Genomic DNA, 14,796 nt, shown 5'->3' on the forward strand with positions numbered 1-14,796 from the left:
TGAGAATCTACTGTTTTTCTGCACGATTGAACAAAAATGAGTGTAATGCATTTAGGGTGTATGTATGTATGTTCCACTTCATAAACTGAACGGCTGAACCGATTTAGATTATGACCCTGTGTTGGAATTCTTATGTTACCAGAAGTGTCATGTTATATATTTATTTATGTGAATGTTTTAAATTTAAAAAGTTTTATTGTATATAAAATGTCACCCACACGCTCTTTAATTATCCTATATTACAGTGTTTTTTTCGGCAGTCGTGTTTTTTAATGTTTATCTCTAGTTTTTTTTTTAATCTTCTAAACATATAATACTAAACTTTTGTTTTTATAATTAATTCTAGTACGATCGTAATTTTTAAAAGTAAAAAATAATTTTATTTGTACAAGAAAAAATTTAGGTTTGAATTATTACAAAAAAAAAAAATAGCTTTCTTTTTATGTTTAGCCTCCAGAATCACCGTAAGATAGTACTTCAGAGGATGATAATGAATGTAAATAAAGTGTAATCTTGTAGTCTCAGGTTGACCGTTCCTGAGATGAGTGGTTTTAATTGAAATCCAACCACCAAAGAACCCGATATCTCCACGATCTAATATTCAAATCTGTATAAAAATAACTGCCTTTACTAGGATTTGAACCTTGGAACTCTCGACTTTGGGGAAAACCCCAAAGACAGTGCGGAACGATTATTGAAATAAATTTGGGAGAAAAAAGGCTTGGAAAAAGAAAACTGTATAAAAGACATGTTTATATAAATATAAAAATAAGTAAAATATTGTAACAGCAATTAATTTATTTTTATTCGTTATACTATGTTAAAAATTCTCAATTTTATTTATAAATACTGTATTATCGATTATTTAAAATATTTGATTTGAAAGACTCTTTAAGAATTGTTTATTATTGTTATTATTATTATTATTACTTTTAACTTCCTTTCGTAGCATCTACTGATATTTTTTTTCAATCAGAATGGCCATTTAAACGATTTTTGAGTCTTCCTTATTTTCCGATTTATTAGTAATATTAGCTGTTTGTTTTATAAATTCACAATTTTCTTAGTAATATTGGCTAAATAAATTTTTGCAAAAGGCGGTCCGTTATAATGTCTGCACAGTATAAGTTTATTTACAGGTTATACTATCTCTAATGACAGTTATATAATATCACATTTAGCGTTTTTTTTAAACGCCTATCATTAATTAATTAATTAATAAAATATAAAATTTTGTATGACTGTACGAGTTGTTAACATATGTATATATTAAAAAATAAACCACAAGTAGCATTTTTACATTAATTTTATTTCCTGTTATTCCAGGACCTAAATTCAAATCCAATTTATTTATTAGTTGTTTATCTATTCTAGGTAACAGAATAACTGCACAGTGACCACTTATATATAGAGAAATTTTTTTCTAGTGATTTGTTTCTTAGAGTAGGGTACAGTTACGTTTAGAGTAGAAAGAAGAGGGAATTTAGATAATTTCTTCATGGCTCTTTTCTATACTGCTTATCCCTGGTACTCCCATCCCGCTTATCTCTGATCATTATATATAAATACAGAAAAGTTAACCTCAAAAACATGATTCTTTACGACCTTATTTTTAGTACAATTTTGACTAAAAAATTTGTAAAATCAAATTGGACATTTTTTTTAGATCTCATTGTCCAAAATAAATAACTCGCTGAAGACATAATACTTTTTTCAGAAAAATATATATTAGCACTTTATGTGATATTTAAAAATTAATTAATTTAGATGGATTTATAAATGAAATTCATTAAAGTGGAACTGGTAACAAAATTTTTATATCCACTGTTCACTTACACAGGCACACACTCTCTCAATCGCTCTTTCTTTCTCTCTATAAATGAGTATTTATGTTTGCATATTCATATATATTATGTATATATTTTAACGATGCTTTCCAGTTAATAACTTACTCATCATAAATAAGTACTTTGTTGTAGTTTGTTGCCATAACTATAATTATGAAATAATTTGACCTTTTTTGCTGGAATTCCCTTATGAGAAATTGGAAGACCTTTGTTACATGTCATGGTAGTTGGTATATTTTAGATTTACTAACCGTATTTCATAATAACTACTATAAAGTTAAGAAATTATAAAAATCTGTTTCTGCCCTTCTGACGCGCATAGTGCGACAGTTGTTTTAATGATTATAGTCATGATTAATAATAGTGAAAATTGTACTTAACTGGTTTGGTTAACCTAGCAAAGAAAGCAGATTTGACCATAATTACGAAAAAAAACCAAAATGTTCCGTAAAAATGTTTTGCGCGGTACTAAAAGTGCAATAAAGAAACAATTTTAATTTTTAGTGAAAATTTTGGCTTCCCTAGTTGAACAGCTTTACCAAATTACGTTTTTATCATCACAATTATATTCTAGAATATAAATCTGCTAAAAACATAGTATCAAAAATAATAAAAAATTCAAAAAAGTTTTAAATCCTTAAGTCATGACCCATGGAACTTCTTCTTTTCAGTTCCGAAGTCGTCTATTAAAACTATATAAAGTCGGATTTACAATCTTGAAAATTAGTTTAAAAAAGATATTTTAAGTTCGGGTCCCATTCAGCTCCTCGTTTCTTTTGAGCTTAAAAGCTTATTTATTTTCTTCAATAAGTTAGGCCAATTTGGTGCAATGTTACTCAAAAAGACTAATAAATAATAGTTTTCAAAAAAAAAAAAATAAGGGTATCGTGATGCCCCTTGTTTGATGAGATCGAAAATTAGGTTAAAACTTGGATATACGTAGTTGTATATGTGTCATATTTCAACTTTTTGGTGAAAGGATTTTTGAGATATAAGGCAAAAACTGTGTACAAATTTGAATATTCCCGCACCGAAACACAATTGATTTAAAATTTTGGAATTTCAAATAAATTAATAACTAATTCATTCATAGTGTTCTGTTATTAGGACAGGTCCTGTCACGGCTGCTGCTCTCCACCTTATTCTATCCTTTGCTAACCTTTTTCTTTTCACACATTTTCCCTTTTCCATAATCTCATTCATCATTTGAAATCTCTTCCTTTCTTTCCATTCGCCAAGTCTTCTATCGCATCCACTAATAGACAACTTCTCATACAATGTCCTAGCCAGTTCCTTTCCTATTTTCAATCACATTTAGCATTTTCCTGTTCTCTCAGATTCTCCTTAATACTTCATTTGTTACATGATATTTGCCATTTGATATTTATCATTTTGCGCCATACTCGCATCTCAAAATCCTCGATTCGTTTTCCCACTCTCAATTTCTCATCATCCACGTTTCAGCTCCATAAAAAATATTTCATTAATTTCTTCCTTAACGCTTAATTTAACATTCCACACAGCAATCTTTCCTTCGTATTAAATGCCTGCTTACTTCTTGATATTCTTGTTTAAATTCCTTCTGTGTTATCCAAAATTTAATAACATTAATCTTCCATATACAGAGATTTTTTTTTAAGTCTTATATCGAGCAAGCCCAGAGATATTAAGTTAATCACAATACAAGTCAACACACGTACTCCTGCCAACGACCTGGCTGCTGTCTTGGTCGCCGGCAAGACGGACAAGAAGTGGAGGATTGTGCAGCAATCGTGGTCGATAGTATACAAGTATACAAAGGTGGCTTGAAGATAAAGGACTGACATTAGCGCCTAATAAGTCACCGGCGGTCACCTTAACAGGCAGGAGAAGAATCAGAGAAATAGGAGTAGAGTAGGTGGCATGATAATCCTCATATCTACATGTATTATATCTATGCGTATGGTTGCAAATCGTAGGGTATATACGGAGCACTTGAACAAGGTAACGCAGCGTGCCGAGGCTGTGATTGGTAAGGTAAGCAGACTCATGACCACATACTGGGGTCCATGTTCATCAAAAAGGAGACTGAAATCAATTGTAATGACAGTTATTTTATACGTGGGCCGAGGCCTTTGATAAGAAGAACTTAAATAAGATATCTGCTCTGCAGAGGAGAGCTGCAATACGAATTGTGTCTGCATATATTACTATCGATATACTGATGTAATAGATGGGATGAGATTAGACATTCATTTGGAATAAGTCAATTGCATCCGGAAAACACGCTGCAGTACATGCTAAAAGGAAAACATGAATGGGACAACGTAGCCTGTATGGTAACCAGAATAATACAAATCAAGCGGAGAGACGCTAGGGAGTGGTATGGGGAGAGATACTGGAGGTAGGGAAATACAAGGCAGGCCCTGCTTATGAGAGGGCGGTTCGCTGAGGTGGGCCGCTCTCGATGATTGACCGTTGAGTTAAGGGAAAATTGAAAAGACCGGAGACCGGGCCAGATCCCCTCCTTGCTTCTTGGAGGGGATCTGGTTTGAGATATGGCGCAAAGGAAATATCGAGTCCCGGCCTACTGGGTGAGCGACCCTTACAGGGCTCGGCATCACCGGATCCTGTGGGGTCCCGGGAGGTTAGAGACCATGCAACCATTGAGAATCACAATGCGTAACTTGTGGACCATCATCAGTGGTCTTGGGGAATAAAAACCACCAAAGAACACTGGTACCCACGATCTAGTATTCAACTCCGTATAAAAGTAACTACTTTTACTAGGATTTGAACGTTGGAACTCTCGACTTCGAAATCAGCTGATTTTCGAAGAAGCGTTCACCGTAGACCAATTAAACTTGTGGGGTCAATATTGAACATTTTATTGTATTTTACGCCATAAGGATCCCATATCCAGTTATATAGAGATCAGTGACCACACGAAAATCTTGGTCCAATTTTGTTTAAGAAATGACATACATTTTATATCTATTTAATAAACATTAAATATTAAAGTTTTCTTAAAGCAGCTAGTGCACATGTATTCTTCAGGTTTATGGTGTTAAGCGGTAAGTATCAAATTAGAAATGATTGCTGGATGTAAAATATTAATTAGAAGAGATTTTCAGGTTTGTTTCTTTTGCTACAGATCTCAGAAATCCTGTCGAATGTCCTTACAGGACTTTGCCTTCTTTAAATGAAGTTGATGATTCTCTTTAGAGGATAATATCCACTAAGATTAACATATGAACTTCCCACTACATAATTTTTAGTTATTTTAAGGCAGATAATATTTTGGAAAAACCGAGTTTTATTAATGCAATCTGATTTTTGTAAATTAAGGAAGCAGGAGGGAGAGACTTGTTGGGGCAAGATGGCTTTGAATCTCCCTCGTCGATGTGGTATTTTTATTTTTCTGAGAGTAAAACGCATGTCAAAAAAACAAGAGTAAGTTTATCCTGTGAATAGGGTTTACATTAAAAACAAAAAAAATGATGTAATACTGCTCAGTAAGAAGGCTACAGCTTTAGCAGCTTAAAAAAGACTTAAGATTATGGATAGCACTGCTATCCGTAATTTAATTTTGAAGAAAGTAGTAAAAATAGATTTGTTGAAGGACACTATTGGAAAAATAGTGTTTTTATATGATAAAATTTTTAAGTCTTTTGCAGCTTCGATTACAAATATCTATCGGTTCAAATTGATCTTTTACCTCAAAGAGGAAGTCTACTCAAAGTTTGGTCATTTGTTTTGATTTTAATTTTTTCCTAATTCAATTATAAATATTCAAGTACTACATAAAAATGATGTAATAACTTAGACACTACATTTGCTGAATCTTTGTTTCCGAAATATTACCTTGCGCGAGCATTTACTTGCCTAGTATTTTAGTAAAAATTCTTTTTGAATAATGAACTATACCAAAATAATCTGCTAGAATTATTACGGCAATATCCAGTAAACACTGGCTGTGGTTGTCATTAATTTTGAATTGATTATTTGTTTATTTTGTTTTTATGGGTAACTACAAAAAAAGGCCCCGAAAATCCAATTATATATTTAAAAAACCTGAAGGTGATCGAGGAATAAATGAAAAACAGAAAGTTAATATGTGAAATGTTATATGACACTGTGCTAGTTTAAATATAAGTTGAGGTGACATTTGTAGGTTATGTCAAACTTAAAGAATGTAAGTACAATTTCATAACTGATTTCATTAGTTCCTCGTGAATAAAATAGACAATAGTAATAACAATGAATTTATTTATTTTCAACTGCATCAATACATAATACATACATGAAAAAGACAAGAAACCCATGAAGTGTAATCCATCGAGTAGGTCTAGTAGTTTACTACCCACAAAGCTAAAGCTTGACCATCGGTAGCAGTACCAGATCCACAATTTAATTAATAAAAAATTAAAATAAAAAACCCTTAATACACTTAACATCACACATGCACTGTTTTCTTCAGTCATTTTTCTCTCACTTAAGACAACACAATATATTTACATTTGTATCAGGTCGGTGTCAATAAAGAGACCATTTAATACAATTTATAAATTGAATATGATTGCAATCAACATTTTGGTTATTAATGAATCTAATAAGCATTACCATAAAGCTTATTAGAACCGATTCCTGAGGAGACTCCACAGTTCACCTGCAAGGTATTGCTACTCGATAAATACGGTATTGAATTTATCGAAAAAAGTTTCAAATAAAACTTGTAGAAGGGAAATTTTGCACAAAAAAATTCTAGTAACATTTTCATGAGATCATAAATAAACGTGAGATTAACCTGTTATTGACAACAAATCAACTCATTTTTTATGTTAATTAAATTTTTTGAAAATTAAAAAAAATAATGAAATCGAAGGTTGCAGCGGAGGGCGACGTACTGTGCACGTAAGCTGACGGCTGGCTTATATAGCTATAAAACTATCCTCAACTTTGGCAATGTACTGCAATCTATGTAAGTATACGGATCTATACGAGATGTTTTCGTAAAGGAATCTAACTGTTTCTCCCGTCCTATCGTTTATCTCTCTCGCACGCAATGTGTAGAGCTATACGCCGCCCGCTATAACACTCTAAAAGTACATATGTCGTGATAACTTTACCATGTTTAACATAAAAAAATGTTTTTGTTAATTTTTTACAAACTTTTATTTATATTGCTATTTTCACTGTTTGGTGCGTACTGACGAATTTTACCAACATTTCGCACCAAAACTCAGTCATAAATAAAAATTTACGTAAAACTGATATTATTATTTAAAATTAAATATTTTTCCGTATTTATTGCTATTGCTTAATATTCAATGACTTAAATTTTTTTGGGGTCGAAAAACGCCTGTGCGTTATCATCGCCCGGAATTTTTTTTGATAAAAAAATAAAAGAAAATAAAGTTAAACTAAAAGATTAATAAAACTTACAAATAATATCACAGATAAAATCTAAAATAAAACCAAAAGTGAATAGAACTTAACAAAGTCCGAGATGGGTGTAAAGGGCCCATTCTCGGATAATAAAAAGACTAAAAAGAAAACTGAAAACCACAAAAGATCTAACATAAAACTTAAAACTAGGTTAAAAACTAAAATAACAAAATAACTAATATAAACTATATAATAAAAATTATAATGAAAATAAGTCCTACTTATGATATATCGTTGAAAAGGTCTCAATGAAGGCTTATTACTACTACTGCAGTTAAGAAAAGGTGTAAAATGCAAAAAAAAAATTGGATTTTGGTCTTTGAACATTTTTGGTTCAGTCGATTGCAATCAAAAGGGAAGGTGCACAACTAGAAGTTACAACAGTCCTAAATCCAAAATTTCAACATCCTACGGCTAATCGTTTTTGAGTTATGCGAGATACATATGTACGTACAGACGTCACGCCGAAGCTAGTCAAAATGGATATTTTTGTTGAAATCTGAACATAAATTTTTTCGCGATTAAGTAAAAATTATGTGAATGGATTTAATTTATTTTTCAAGTCGATTAAAATTATTATGTTAGGATGTTGTGACCTATTTTGTAACCAAATTAACTTTCTCCACTTTTTTGTGTATATCTCAACAACCAAATGCAATTTTCTTTTAAGATCTTTTAAATATAAATTAAATAAATTTTTTCTTTTTTTGATTTTCAGCATCTGATTTTTTAATTTATTGTTTTGTTCTCGAATATGCTGTTTTTGTATCTTTTAAGTTAAGAGAATTATTTTTTTTTATTATTATTTTTTTTTTTACTTTCTGGGCCGGGAAATTTATGCAACTCTTTTCCGGTTTATTAAATTTTAAAAGTCTGTCAAATGTTTAAATAATTATTTTAAAAATATCCGTCTGGTAACTTCGTGCTTGTTTCTAACGGCACTTTAAAATACATTAGCTTTCTCATGTGTTGATGAAAATCTATTTAATGATGAGTTACTGCGTAATTTATTTTTGAAAATAATATGTGGCATGAATTCACTAATTTTCAACGATATCAAAAAGTATCTGATTAAAATGTAGGTGAACAATTCCTAACGCATTATATGTCTATTGAATTTTTAAGAAGTCGTTAGATCCAAAGAACTAAGTTGTAAGATAGATTTAAAATTGAGTTGTAGATAGAATTTATTAAGTTCTTTTGATATTTATAGTGTATTGTGTTTTTTCTGTAATGGTATTTATTCGGTGAGCTTTAAAATCTTCTATTTTTTATACCGATCATTAAAGTCACTGAAGTAACTGTAATCTATTATTATTGGAAATAGGTAAAATAGTAGTAAAATAACGGCACTTACTGATTGATTGAACTATCTATTTTAATATTTCTAAATGCAATAAAAATAGCTCTTTTTTTTACCAACTTTAATGGCGTTCTCTATTCAGCATCTTAATTTTATAAATGTATCTTCCAGATATAATTTTAATTAATTGTACTGATTATTATTATTATTTTTAAAAGAAGTTCCCCTGATGTAATTTTTTAATAACTAAGTGAAAGTGGTTGATACGCACGTACGTAGACGGGTTGAAGATACTTTAGTTTTAGGTAGATTTCATAAGAAAGCTACCTATTTTAATGAATACCATGATTTGACTTCCGGAAAATTTCGACATATCTTCGCGTTTCACATCCACCAGACCCCCAAAACCATCGTCAGTTCAAAAATTTATATATATATTTTACTTTCTTGTGGACACGATAACTGCCGTAATTTTGCGCCAATCACTTCAAGTTTATATATAAAATATAACAACCCAAATTCTCGGTGTAGTTTGTTAATGGACAAAATCGGACCAGGGGGTGGAAATAGGAGGGGGGGATTTTTCGAAAAAATATATCGCTATAACTTTCTTATTAGGTAAAATATCGAATTTGTTTTAAGTTCCTACAATTCTTTTGATAAGAGCCTAAAACTTATCTAAGTAAAGATTTTTGATATCATCAACCATTGGCCCAGGGGGTGGAAAAAATGGGGTTTCAAAGACAAAAAATCCTTCCTCCCTTAATAGACACAGTATCGAATCGATTTAAAGTGATCGTTAGTCCTTTAAACATTACCTAAAAAGTATTGTCTGAAACAATTTTTGATATGATCAACCCTTACGGCAAGGGGTGACCAAAATGTTGCTGGAATTGTAAGATGAGGCTGTCGTATGCTAAACAAGTGAAACTTTTTTTACATGCAACCATTGTCGTATTGAATAAATTTGAAGTTTTTCTTAACTTTAAGGAGGAAGTCTTTTTTATCCCCTAAAATTTTTTTAGCACCGGTAAAATTTAGCTCCGCCTTCCAGCGTGTCGAAAAGGATTTTTTTTATTTTTCTGGAAATTTAGATCCATTAACAGATTTCTGAAAGATTGTTGAAAATTACTTCTTTGGAAATATTTAGGAAAATTAGGTTAAAAATATAGTATATATTCTTGCATTAAAGAAAACCTTAGCTCACGCGTATTGGAATTTTTTATGTCCTTTATTTCGATCACTATTTTAGATTGTTCAGCGATCATAATCATCATCATCATTAATAACATAACAGTTATCAAAATGGGTTACACATCTTGTTAAAGTAATTAGGTATACCTCGTGTAACATGTAGTATGACAAATGTAGTCCACACACAAATTCCTGGTCATATTATCCATTACTATATCAAATTGGTTTTGGGAAAGACTTGCTATAAGATTACATTTAATATTTGAAGACAAAATTTGAATTTCTGACCTAAAACGCGGCAAGAGCATGCAAAATAAATTTAAATTATCAAATTATATGTAATATACTGATACTGCTTGCTTAAAATTTTTTTTACAAATTATATTGCCAATGTCTATTGACCATAATTGTAATCTCCAATACACAACAAATATTAGGGTAGATTAGGGTTAGAACATAACATAACACTGACAAATATTTTACATTTAATATTTTATGACAAAATTTAATTTGTGTACTTAAAAAGCGATGAGGGCACATAAAATAATTTTACAGTATCAAATAATATATAATACACTGCTTGTAAAATTTTTACAAATTTTATTGGCAATGTTTATCAATGATTTAACAATTATTGTAATATCAAACGCATAACAAATGCTAGTTTAGATTTGGTACATTAACATAACACTGATAAAATATTAATATTTGATGACAAAATTTGATTTGTGTTTTGCAAAAAGGTGTGAGAACACAATAAATGTACATTATTAAATAATATATTGTCCCCACCATGCTAAAGTAATAAATGTGAAAAACTTAACTTTTCAGGAGAGTTAAACAACAGCTTCAATGTTAAATTTTGAATAGGAATGCATATTCATAAAAGTGAAAAGGTTTAAACTAGGCTTCCTAAAAGAGATTGGATAATTTAGCACAACATGCACGACATATCATCCTCATTCATCAGGATGAATGAGGATGATATGTTAAGAGTGTAAAGTGTAGTCTTGTACATTCTCAGTTCGACCATTCCTGAGATGTGTGGTTAATTGAAACCCAACCACCAAAGAACACCGGTATCCACGATCTAGTATTCAAATCCGTGTAAAAATATCTGGCTTTACTAGGACTTGAACGCTGTAACTCTCGACTTTCCAAATCAGCTGATTTGGGAAGACGCGTTAACCACTAGACCAACCCGATGGGTAAAGGGTATACCCACACTCAACAGGTAGAAATAAAGTGGGAGGAGAGGTTTCAATGAAGTGTTGCACCTAAAATATTCACAAACAAAAGTTTCCTCGGGTATCTTCAGCCGCAGTAGTAGAGTAAAGCAGCTCAGACAATTTTGATGCAATAAATTAAATAAAAATTCATAGTCTCACGCAACTGGTAATTTACCCTTCCTAAAACTAATAAAATGATGGTGAAAATTATAATGAAACGGGAAATATTGGCAATGCTTTATCCTGATTATTTCTAAAATCAAATGAATGCATCTCCAACAATATTCATGCATATACTCTATTAGTATAAATATTAAAACTATTATCAGTATGTCATCATTAAATCAAGTAAAAAATTAGCAATTACAAAAGCAAAATTAATTTAACAAAATCTCAAGGATAAGCAAAAATATATATATATATAACAAATAAATTGGACTAATATGTGTTTAAAGTGTATCAGTGGTGATTCATTCCACTGATAACTTAATTTTTTTTGCCAACAACACACACACACACACAATGCAGTCTATGAAACCATGCCTTAAGTAGGAAAAATCTTTTTCCACCGTTGCTAACAGAACACAAAATTATATAATTGTTGACGGTAAAATCTACCTTCTATCATAAATATGGAATTGATTTTTCAAATCTGTTATTCCGAAATGTAATTAAATAAATAATAAGAGTTCTTACCTTTAACAATATTCCAGATGTTGATTCTTTTTTATGATCATTTACTAATTACTTAAATTCTTTATATACCTGGGCATGTTATTTTAATCTCTGTTGGTGCATAACTTGTCTGAAAAATATAAAAATAAAAATTTACTATAATTAAAAAACAATAGAACAATGTTAAAGCATGAAGGAAAATTATGATGTTAATTATATTTTAAACTTAACAATTTTCAATAAAATTAGAATTTACAACTAAAGTATGTACTAATAAACAATAACAATCTGCTGATTGGTGTGTTCTCAATCCATTATTTATAGAAAAAATAATATTGAGTTTTTTCAATAGGAAAAGAGTTGTATACGTTTTTCCAAAACTCTTACTTAAATTAGTCTGAATAATTCAAAATTAATTTTTATTTATTTATTATAATTGAAATACTAATTGCAATATACTTAATCAGAATGTATTTGCTTTAAAAAATAAGTCTAAAAAAATTCTTGATAATTACATAACCATTTACAAATGGTTATGGTACAAATCAGATTGTAAAAATTTGAAAAACTTTTCCTTACCTTTTTTTAAAAAAAAAGTAATTCACTTGTTATTCAAGTTGAATTAATTTAAAAATATCAGCTGGTTTGAGAGAGTTGAGCTTAGAAAAGATTCACATATTTCCACCATAGATGGTTTGAAAATAATGATAATATAAAAATCACAAACAATTGGTATTGATAAAAAAAAAACAATAATTATATAATTATAAAAGTACAAAAAAATTACAAATCTGGAATTAATAGTTTATTTTTGTAAACTTTCCTAAAGGCGATAAAACTTCCTAACTGTCAATAATAAGACACTAAACATAATATAATAAATATACTCAAAATTTTTATTTTTGGGAGGAATTTCCAAACCCTTTGAAACAAAATCTATAGTGAGATAAGGTGATGGTCTCTTCACTAATATTGTTCAACTGCACTCTGGAAAAATTTACTGAGAAATAGAATAGGATAAAACAAATACTTAATAAAAATGGGGCACAACACATCTATATGTTTAAATGTAAACATTTTAGCATCTGCTGATGATTTGGTAACTTTGGCAATAGACATTAGAGAATTCAAGAATTAGAAAAATGTGCAAACAAAATCAAGCTGCAAATTTCATATAAGTGATTCCAATAATAAAAGTAGAATCCAAACCATGAAAATTTCAGAATAAGAATCAATCAAACAGGTACAAAAATTTAAACATTTAGGTGAAATAATTACTCTGAATGTTTTTAAAAAGAAGAAGTAAAAGCCAGAACACAAAAAATGAAAGAAGTGGCTTTCAAAAAAATAAAAAATTCTTATTCAAAAACCCATAATTAAGACACTAAGAAAGCATAGTTTTAGAGAAGTGTTGTGTGGTATGTAAGGTCTACAGAATTTTTAAGGAAAACAGTTAAAAAAATAATTTTAAGAAAACTCTACGGTCAAAACACAAGGATAATTCATTCTTATAAATTAAGCAAATTAGAAGAAATTTACCAAAATTTTTTAAATGTTATAATTTAGAAAAAGAACTCCAATTTTAGTCACTTAAATTGAATGGATGATACTAAATTAACAATTTGTTTTATAGAAGGAAATCCTAAATAATTATGTTTAAAGTTTTTAAACTAGTCTGTTTCAGATTAATAAAAATCTTTCTTCCAAATGTCTTATGCAGCTAATTAATTAATTTATTAGCAGCACATAACAATTCACAAAAATATATATATATTTTACCTCATTCCTTACAAGAAGCAGATTTAAAAAGGAGCTTCAAAAGTCTTTTGCAAGAAAAATTTTATCAATTTGAATATAATTTAATAACCTAAGTATTATTTCTGTTTTTTTTTTTGTTATGCTGTTAAATGAATAAATATATACTGTACTATGCTTTTCACATTTGTATAACAAATTTGAGTTTATTAATAAAAAATTTTGAAGGTGTAATTTAAATAATTTGTCTCAGGTAGTAAATGTTTACGTGTTTCTTTATGTACAAATGTTAAACACTTTAAGCAAACCATTAAAATAGCAGCTAGAATGGGGAAATCATTAGCTACTTATATTCAGCAGGAATAACCAATATGAAACTGATAATTTTGAATAAAATCTTTAATTTTGTGATTAGAACTGATAACAAGAAAATAATGCAAAGTAACTTAACTGATGAACACAAAAAAAATAATATTAAAACAGTAAAAAAAAGTTTCCAAAAATTTAGGTCTAAATTACAGTTTGGTTCAAATTAACTATAAATGTTAACGTCATAATCACTTATATTTTTAATTTACCTAGTTACCTCTTTATTTATTTATTTACCTAAAATACCTCTTTATTTATCACAATTTATCAAGTATACCTTTACAAATACTTAATGTGTAAAGCCGCCTTCAAAAACTCACTTTAATATTATATACAGTAATTCAACAAAATTAACTAAATGCCATTACTTACTTTTTTCATCCACTTATTTAGAACAGATTAAATATGTATAAATCATTACACACTTTCAGTACGTGCAGCAAGGGTGAAAAATGTTATTTCACTATTCACAGAAACCAATCAGTAGATCTATAAAATAATTTTTCGTAGTAAGCATTGGCGACCTACACCAACAGACAAACCGACGCCATTAAATTACTTAAATAACAGCTACTAACGTAGCGTTTGAAAGGACGATATCTTTGCAACAATATTAAACCGGAAAATCCTGTACTGCCGACATTTTTATTTTTAAAGTCTACGCGGGAAGCATGTCAATTGTAAATCTTTTGAATGTAACGTTAACTAAATGTATTAAAACCAATATTATTTTGGGACTTATAAAACACCTAATAAAAAATAAATTAAAATACTATCTATATTTATAATATATTATTAATTCACACGAATTCATAATTTTGTTTTAATACACTTCTTAATTTAAGTAAAGGAAGTAATGTGTTCGTGAAATATTTCGGTTTTCAGATTTAAGCGGAAATATCCATTTTGACAATCTTGAATTCATTTTGACTACTTTCGGCGTGAAGTCAGTATGTACGTTTGTATCTCGCATAATTCAAAAATGATTAGCCGTATG

The 14,796-nt window shown here is 29.5% G+C and overlaps 1 protein-coding gene across 1 annotated transcript in view; it reads right to left on the reverse strand.

Moving 5' to 3' along the window:
- Nucleotides 1–14,354, reverse strand: part of LOC142331687 (cadherin-related family member 1a-like) — a 113,991-nt gene extending 99,637 nt beyond the window's left edge. Inside the window, 2 exon segments of the mRNA XM_075377719.1 lie at nucleotides 11,697–11,805; nucleotides 14,172–14,354. The gene's annotated coding sequence lies outside the window, so the exon portion shown is untranslated.
- Nucleotides 14,355–14,796: the final 442 nt, after the last annotated feature.

Source organism: Lycorma delicatula, chromosome 10 (assembly GCF_047948215.1).
Source record: "Lycorma delicatula isolate Av1 chromosome 10, ASM4794821v1, whole genome shotgun sequence".
Classification (NCBI taxonomy): domain Eukaryota; kingdom Metazoa; phylum Arthropoda; class Insecta; order Hemiptera; family Fulgoridae; genus Lycorma; species Lycorma delicatula.